Source organism: Triticum dicoccoides, chromosome 3A (assembly GCF_002162155.2).
Source record: "Triticum dicoccoides isolate Atlit2015 ecotype Zavitan chromosome 3A, WEW_v2.0, whole genome shotgun sequence".
Lineage (NCBI taxonomy): Eukaryota > Viridiplantae > Streptophyta > Magnoliopsida > Poales > Poaceae > Triticum > Triticum dicoccoides.
The window spans coordinates 449,701,255-449,710,696 of NC_041384.1; positions in this window are offsets into that span (position 1 = coordinate 449,701,255).

The following is a 9,442-nucleotide window of genomic DNA, read 5'->3' on the forward strand; positions in this document are numbered from 1 at the left end:
CTGTCTTTTCTCTCTTTCTCTCTTTTTATTTCTCATCAAGGCCCTAAAAGGCTAAACTTGTGTCTTGGTTACACAATCTTGCCGCGCTAACCGCGCTCATTATACATGGGGGCTTCTTAAACAGAAGCTTAATATAACTATTTTTCTGGGCTTTATGTCCCACACATGTGTTATTCTTCCGCATGTACCTTTTTCGCCATTATATGCATCAATATGACTTCAGTTTTGGCCAAGCTGGGTTGCCTGGCTCTTGTATTTATGCCCTACGTTCCCGTTAATTCAGCTAGGGCATAAGGGGAGCACCTCTGCGATTGTTACTGCCGGGTCAGCCGGATGTGTACCTCAGACTGGGTGAAGCCGAAAGCTAGCGTTCTTAAGGGAATATTCGGTCGGCGAACAAAAGATGACTTTTATTTAATTTGAAACATGCCCCCGGATGTTTATAGCATGTGTTTCTTTTCGCAGTTCGGACATGCACATTAGGGCATGCGTACCCAGGGAAAGGAACCCTTAATGGAACTATTCTCCCTGGAAGATGTTTCTTACTACCCATGTAATATAACATAGCTAGTTGGGTACTTGTCTGTTCAAGCACTTATGACCCCTATGCCTGGTTTCCATGCATACCCCGATTTTACATAATCGAGCGGGTATTCGGATACACTCCGGACTATCGGGTCCAGAGGTCGAAGCGAAAAGGTCTGCCATGACAAATGATTTACAATCCGGCTAGGGACATTACATATGTCACTTGAAGTACACAGTCACTAAGACTGATTAAATTCTTCTTCTATACCATCCAACAGGCCGTCTAGCCTACAATCTTGTTGTGAATACTTTGCGGCTAATTCTACTTGATCATACACTAAACTGACGGGGATCTCCTTCCCATCAGGCCCCACAGGTCCGACCTTGGACATGTGGTTTGGGTCCACTTTGGTATATCACATCTTCACCATAGCCCAGGCTTCCCTTGCACCTTGTCGGCAAGCTGATATCTTCCATAATCGGAAGTGCCGCCGTGCTCCCTTGAGCTTCTCTACAAGCTCCCCCATGCCTCCTGGCGAGGACGTGGATGGCCACAAGGCTTGGGCAATACCCTGCATCACCTGCCGAACTTGCTCGTGCAGTTGTGAGAGTTCTGGTAGAAGATCACCCGAAGACCCGGGCATCTCTTCTATGGGACGACCCGTCAGCATACCTGCAGACACAACTCTGTTAGCCGGCTTCTTCGCCGAACTCCTTTAGAAGTTCATTCAAGCACTTACTAAAAATTCCGCGCCGAAGCCGCTTATTCTCCTTTACGGAGTCCGCAAGCTGGGCCCGAACATCTTTCAGTTCCACGCCCAGCCGGGTATTGGCGTCTTGGAGATTATTTTTCTCCTACCTGACTCGCGTAAGCACGCGCTCGCTAGCATTTAGTTGTCGATCAGCACGTGTAGCATTCACCGCCACAGCCTCCGGATTCACTCTGGGGTCACCTACAACATCTATTGTTAGATTTGCATACATGCCGCATACTACCTGGTACCTGTATTCTTTGCAATGGAAACAGGTGTTACCAGAGGGACCCTTCTCGGACTCCCTCAACGAGGCAACAGCGGCCCCTAGCTGGGCCTTGCACTCTTCCAGCTCTTGAGACAATTGGGAATTCTTCTCTGTAAGAACCTGCACAAATAATGATCCTTAAATCAGTTGCGTCAACTGTTTCAACTCTCAGGGGCTACTGACACATATAATCGTCAGATTTGCTTACCCGTATATCCCTTACATATTGGTCTGTGGCTCTGTCTAGACCATTTTGAGCGGCACGGCGGAGTTGAAGGCATCAAATGCCTCTTGTGAGAAACAAGTGTCACGAAGTACGGCCCGACAACGCCTGTGATTCATGGCGCTCGCCACTTCGGAATTTATAGCGGATAGTATGTCCGCATCCTCTGTAGGAGGAACATCCGGCGTCCGTTGCTACCTCTTGAGAACTGCGTTGGATTTCCCCGAAGAGGAGAGGATGATGCAGCAAAGTAGCATAAGTATTTCCCTCAGTTTTTGAGAACCAAGGTATCAATCCAGTAGGAGGCCACACACAAGACCCTCGTACCTACACAAAAACAATAGCTCAACGCAACCAACGTGCTTAGGGGTTGTCAATCCCTTCACGGTCACTTATGAAAGTGAGATCTGATAGAGATGATAAATAATATTTTTGGTATAGAGATGCAAAGTAAAAAAGTAAAAGCAAAGTAAAAGCAAAGCAATAATAAAGTGATGGAGATTGATATGATGAGAAAGAGACCCGGGGGCATAGGTTTCACTAGTGGCTTCTATCAAGAGCATAAGTATTCTACGGTGGTTGAACAAATTATTGTTGAGAAATTGACAGAATTGAGCATAGTTATGAGAATATCTAGGTATGATCATGTATATAGGCATCACGTCCGTGACAAGTAGACCGAAACGATTCTGCATCTACTACTATTACTCCACTCATCGACCGCTATCCAGCATGCATCTAGAGTATTAAGTTAAAAACAGAGTAACGCCCTCCGGTGAAGTGTGAGTAGTTCACCTCTATCCAACATACATCGAATAGATCTCCACGAGAGAGGGGGAGAACATTGTATTGGCATCCAAAAAGAGAGAAGAAGCCATCTAGCTACTAACTATGGACCCGTAGGTCTGAAGTAAACTACTCACACTTCATCGGAGAGGCTTGGATGATGATATAGAAGCCCTCCGTGATCGATGCCCCCTCCGGCGGAGCTCCGGAATAGGCCTAAAGATGGGATCTCGTGGATACAGAAAGTTGCGGCGGTGGAATTAGGTTTTTGGCTCCGTATTTGATCGTTTGGGGGTACGTGGGTATATATAGGAGGAAGAAGTACGTTGGTGGAGCAACAGGGGGCCCACGAGGGTGGGGGCGCGCCTGGGGGGGTAGGGCGCACCCCCTACATCGTGGCCTCCTATTACGTGCCTTGACGTAGGGTCCAAGTCTCCTGAGTTGTATTCGGTGAGAAAATCACGTTCCCGAAGGTTTTGTTCCGTTTGGACTCCGTTTGATATTCCTTTTATTCGAAACCCTAAAATAGGCAAAAAACAGCAATTCTGGGCTGGGCCTCCGGTTAATCGGTTAGTCCCAAAAATAATATAAAAGTGGATAATAAAGCACAATAATGTCCAAAACCGTAGATAATATAGCATGGAGCAATCAAAAATTATAGATACATTGGAGACGTATCATCCGTCCCGTGTTAGCTTCCACCTCTATGTCCGGCCCTGGAGCCCGGCTGGTGGAGGCATGATCGGCAGCCTCTCCGGATATAGTCCGTCGAGCGTTTTTTCTACTAAGAAACACGGACGTCATTAAATTTAAAGAGAGACGATAACCCCGGGGTGAGGTTTCATGTCATACCTCTGCGCTGGCGTCTCTGTCCTCACCGCCTTCCTTTTTGGCCTACCCGGCTTCGGTGCCCCTTGTTGGTGAGTCACTACAGGTTCAGCACGGCGTCCTGAAGGCCTTCCCTGTAAAACACCATATGTGTATGGTAGGTGAAGTGCGTAAAAGGGGATCCTTTTTGGAAGTGGGGACTCCGGTATTTTCTTACATGCGATGCAGGGAGTAGTCCAGTATAGTCGGCCGTTATGGCCACCATGGCGTCATTGCAGCTCAATTGATAGAATATCTTGTCTATCAGCTCCACAAATATGTTCGGATCCTCTTCGAGTCCGGGGTCGAGGGCCCGGTCAGGGTCCTCCGGTTGCGGAGGTGGGCTGTTGACCTCCCTTACAACTTTTCGCAGTTTCTGCCATGAAATGGCAAGGTGAGTGTTTACAACAAAGAATGCGGGAAGGTTGGGAGTAAAGAGTGATAGCTCACCCAGCTTGGAGGGTTGTACATTGAGATTCCGTCCTGCGGCTTAACACGGATGAACTCCTCTTCCTCTCCCTTGAACAACTCGGACAGAATTTTTGCTAAAGCAGCAGCACAGTCCAGCCCCTTACGCCCGCAGTGGGTGGCATCATCTTCCCTGTTAAAACTCCACAGGGGGTACCCTCGATATTGAAGCGGCTGCACCCCCCGCATTATGCATATTGACATAACCTCGATTATTGTCAATCCTGATTGGGCCAGTGCTTTAATCCAGCCCATCGGGTAAAGGACTTCTCTGTTGCCTTCCTCCTGAGGGCTCCATGGGCGCCAACTTTGGCGTTTTTTCAGAGGAGCGTTGTTGAACTCGAGAAGACCCCTCCGAACAGGGTCTGGAAGAGGGACGTCCTCCATATAAAACCACTCCGAGGGCCAGTCCTCGAACGTCTTCTTCGGGGTACCGGACAGGTATCCGGTCTCGGCGATGTGCCATATTTCGGCTCCGCCCACTTGATAAAGTGACCCCTTCAGTGTACGGGGCACAAGGCAGAATAGCCTCTTCCACAGCTCGAAATGAGCCTCATAGCCCAGAAATAGCTCACAAAGGGCAACATAACTGGCGATGTGTAATATGGAAGCAGGGGTGAAATTATGCAACTGGAGGCCGTCAAACTCCATGAGTCCGTGGAGGAACGGATGGATTGGAAATCCGAGTCCCCTTAGTAAGTAAGGGATAAGGCATACCCGCTCCCCCTTGGAAGGATTGGGGAAGCTCTCCGCTTGCTCCCCGCCATTATAGGTGGCGAGCCCGGCTCGGACGGGGACCATACACTGGAGGGAGAAATCCCTGGGTCTGCAACTCTACTAATCGGCTGTGCGGGACGGAACACTTCTCCCAATCACCGGGTTTAGGGCTCCGGGAGTGAGGGGAGGAGCTGTGATGGCCGGCCATGATGGAAAGGATTTTAACGAGCGCGCTCCGATGGATTCTCGCCGTGGGAGGATGGTGTGGATTGGATCCAAGAATCCTCATCCCTTTAATAGACGATTCATTTACCTGGCTAGGGGGCGAATGTAAAAACACCCTGGCTCCTCGCATTCGCTTGACACATGGAAGATAGCCCTTATGGGGCGCAGAAGCCAAGAAGTCCAACATTTATGGGAGCCTGACACTACTTGGCAGATATTCAAGATTTGGAGAAGAACCCGCCTTGCAATGCCGAATACAATATTGCGCGATGGACTCATCGTCATTGAAGCCTGGTTCAGGGGCTACTGAGGGAGTCCTTGATTAGGGGGTCTCTGAACAGCCGGACTATATCCTTTGGCCGGACTGTTGGACTATGAAGATACAAGATTGAAGACTACGTCTCGTGTCCGGATGGGACTTTCCTTGGCGTGGAAGGCAAGCTAGGCAATACGGATATGTAGATCTCCTCCTTTGCAATCGACCTTGTGTAACCCTAGCCCCCTTCGGTGTCTATATAAACCGGAGGGTTTAGTCCATAGGACAACGGACAATCATACCATTGGCTAGCTTCTAGGGTTTAGCCTCTACGATCTCGTGGTAGATCAACTCTTGTAATACTCATATCATCAAGAACAATCAAGCAGGACGTAGAGTATTACCTCCATCAAGAGGGCCTGAACCTGGGTAAACATCGTGTCCCCTGCTTCCTGTTACCATCCGCCTTAGACGCACAGTTCAAGACCCCCGACCCGAGATCCGCCGGTTTTGACACCGACAGATATGCTGTGGTCCGGATGACTAAGAGTCATCGTGGCAAGCTCTACATTGACGATGCAGGATGGGGTCCCGAGGTCGGTTCAATTGAATACGGTTACCGGGTCCCCTTTGGTGGAATTCACGTCTTCATCGGCAAGATCGGCGAACCGAGCCCTGAGCCGGACATCTACACTAACACCATCAAGACGGCTCGGCGTGCAAGCTCTTCCTCGGCTCAGCCCGCCGTAAAGCATGTCTTCGTAGGTGTCATCCACGGAGTGGAATATGAGGATGGATCGGCATCTGGTGGCGAAACCCTAGCTCCGATGACGAGTCTTCGACCGGAGAGACCGAGTCGCTATACCAGTTACAGGATGGCCGGATTAGTGGAGGTTCCGATGGCAACAGTATTCTGGACCCCCTTGATCTGCCAAACCGGGTCGCAGTCTTCATGGCCGGTACATAGCCAGCACAACCTCTTCTACCGCTGCGGCAATGATCTCCGGTTCAGCCACAGCAACACCAGCAGGAGCAGGGGGTTCTGCGCCATCTCCGGCTTAGATTCTGTCCGATTTATTCGATGCCTTAGCAACGTTGCTGGCAGCGGAGGTGGATGCGGCAAACCAGGATCAGCACAACGCGGAGATTGCAAAGGTGAAGGATCAGATAGCTCAGGCTAAGGCGGACCTGGCAACAGAGAACGCCAGGATGGATACAGAACAGGCCGAGTTAGAGGCTCAGGCCTACCGGCTTAGGATAGATCAGAGTGCCTCAGATGATGTCATGGGGAGGAGATACCGGTCGCACCTCCCGCCGGGTTATGAGGCCAAGAAACCTCTTCAACACGCCAGGAGCAGGAAACAGTAACCAGCCAGTCATAAAGCGGACGGAGGCACTGGTAATAGGAGCTCCGGTTCAGCCGCGCACGATGGACCCGCCTCATCAGAATAACATTTTGTCACAGCACGTTCCAACGCCCCCGGGACATTACTCCAACCGTTGGATAACATAGTGGCTGCCGCTTCATGATTGGCAGCTCTCCCAATCGACGGCGCGTCACCGGTGGCGATTGAGACACGACGGGCCAGAGAGCTCCTTCAGACAGCTTTAACCCAACAACGGGATTATTCGGATAGTCGTGAGAGGATTCATTCCACCCCCCGTCCGAGTCGGAGCTACAGTAGGCATATTGATGAACCGGCCATGTCATGCAGTGCACGTCACCGTAACTCGCCGCGAGGGCATAACCCGACGGGTGGCGGTGCTAATGCACAGGATGTGGTGGATCATGGTCGTGCACGTCGAGAAGCCGAGTTAGCAGCACAGCAGGCGCCTCGTCATCTTACTCCGGTTCGTCCTACCACTTCAGTGGAGCCAGGTGTGGTCTTCAGTTCTTTAGGGGTGCTGTGTCTCACCCCCGCTTTGCGTAATGTGCGACTACCCAAGGATTTTAAAGGCCCTCGCAAGGTGCCCAATTATACCACCGATCTACCCCCTGAGTCATGGGTTGAGAGTTATGAGATGGTGATGGAGATGTTGGATGTGGATGAAGCGGTGTGTGCTAAGTACTTCACCATGATGTTGGAGGGGACAGATCGTGCCTGGTTAAAGAGCTTACCGGCTAACTCCGTCGGGTCATGGGCCGAGTTAACAAACCGGTTTATCCAGAACCTTAAGGATACGTGTAAGCAGCCTATGTCAATTGTGGACCTGTTCGCTTGTGCTCAAGAGGACGGGGAGTCTACAACCCATTGGGTGAAGCGAGTCTCAGCTATTCTGCATTCGTCAGATTGCACCAACGCGGATACAACAGTTTTGATGTTGGAAGGCAATTGCCGGTTTATGCCATTAAAACTGAAGTTAGGAAGGCTCAAACGTCACTGCAATGACATGTCAACCCTTATGGCCGCTTTGGTGAAATATGCTGATTCAGATAGTACCAAAGACCCTGAATCTGAGGATGACAAATCGGGGAAGGGGAAAAAGAACGGCAGTGCCAAGGGGCAGCAGCATAATCCGACAGGTCATGGGAACAATGGTAAGCACAAGGCAGACAATAGCTTGGACTTTGTGTCTAACACCAATGCCCAGGATAACGGTCAGCGTCGCAAGGGTAAACCACCCCAGCGGGGTGGAGGGTCAGGTCCCAATCTTGAACGCCTGCTACATCAGCCTTGCCCAAAACACGGATCGAAGGAGAGGCCAGCTTCGTATCTTTGGAAGGATTGCTTCATTATGCGGGAGTTCAAAAATTCTAATCTATTTCAATATGACAATGGCCCACCCGGCGGTTCAGGAGGTGGTTTTCATGGGCCGGGTTATGGAGGTAACAGGTCCGGTTCAGGGTTCCAGGGCAATCAAACCGGACATGGTAATCAAGGCAATCAGGGTAATCAGGGAGGTTATAACCATCAGGGGAATCAGCAGCAACAACAATCGGGTTATCAGAGTAATCCGAAGCAGTTGAATAGTGGGCAGTATCATGTCTTCACCACTAGCTTGTGTAAACGCGATCAGAAGCTTAAAGGGCCATGAACTCTGTTGAACCGGCGGTGCCTCAGTATCTGCGCTGGTCTGAACAACCCATTTTATGGAGTCGAGAGGATCACCCACCCCGGGTTGATTATCCGGGCCATCTGGCCTTAGTGGTGGCACCTCAAGTTGGGGGGTATAAGTTCACCAAGGTGCTTATGGATGGGGGAAGCAGTATCAATATCCTCTACTATGATACCTTCCGCCGTATGGGACTGACAGATAAGAGTCTTAAACCGTTGAACATTGTCTTTCATGGTGTGGTATCTGGTAAATCGGCATATCTAGTTGGCAAGATAACCCTGGAGGTGGCTTTTGGAGATGATCATGATTCGAGGTCAGAGACATTGACTTTTGAGGTGGTAAAAATCAAGAGTCCATATCATGCCCTGTTTGGACGACCGGCTTATGCCAAGTTCATGGCGAGGCCATGTTATGTTTATCTGCAGCTTAAGATGCCGGGTCATAAGGGGACCATCATGGTATATGGGAGCATGAAGATTGCTTTGGAATGTGAAGAGGGTGATGCGGCTTATGCTGAGTCGGTTTGTGCCACAGAGGAGCTGAAGTTTTATAAGGACAATGTTGATCCGGCGGACATGACTTCTCTGAAAAAACCAACTACAGAGCATGATCTGGCGTTGAAGTTCAAATCATCTACGGACACTAAGATGGTTGATTTTGTTCCTGGCGATTCATCCAAGCAGTTCAGCATCAGCGCTAACCTGGATCCCAAATAGGAAAGCATGCTCATCAAGTTCATCCGTGAGAACCGGGGCATCTTTGCATGGAAGCCTTGTGACATGCCAGGTGTACCGAGGGAACTCGTTGAGCACACACTTAATATAGATCCTAAGTTTAAACCGGTGAGGCAGTCTCCGCTGCTTCAAAGGAAGAAAGGCGTAAGGCTATTGGTGAGGAGGTAGCTCGGCTGTTGGCTGCAGGGTTTATCGTGGAGGTCTTTCACCCTGAGTGGTTGGCTAATCCGGTGCTGGTTCTTAAGAAAAATGGCACTTGGCGTATGTGTGTGGACTACACAGACTTGAACAAGGCTTATCCAGCTGATCCCTTGCCCTCCCTCGTATTGATCAGATTATTGATGCTACGGCGGGTTGTGACCGATTGTGTTTTCTGATGCTTATTCTGGTTATCATCAGATCAAAATGGCAGTTAAGGACCAGGAGAAGACAACATTCATAACTCCCTTTGGAGCCTTCTGTTATGTATCTATGCCTTTTGGGCTCAAGAGTGCCCAGGCGACTTATCAGCACTGTGTTCAGAATTGTCTTCATAAGCAGATTGGGCGCAATGTTCATGCA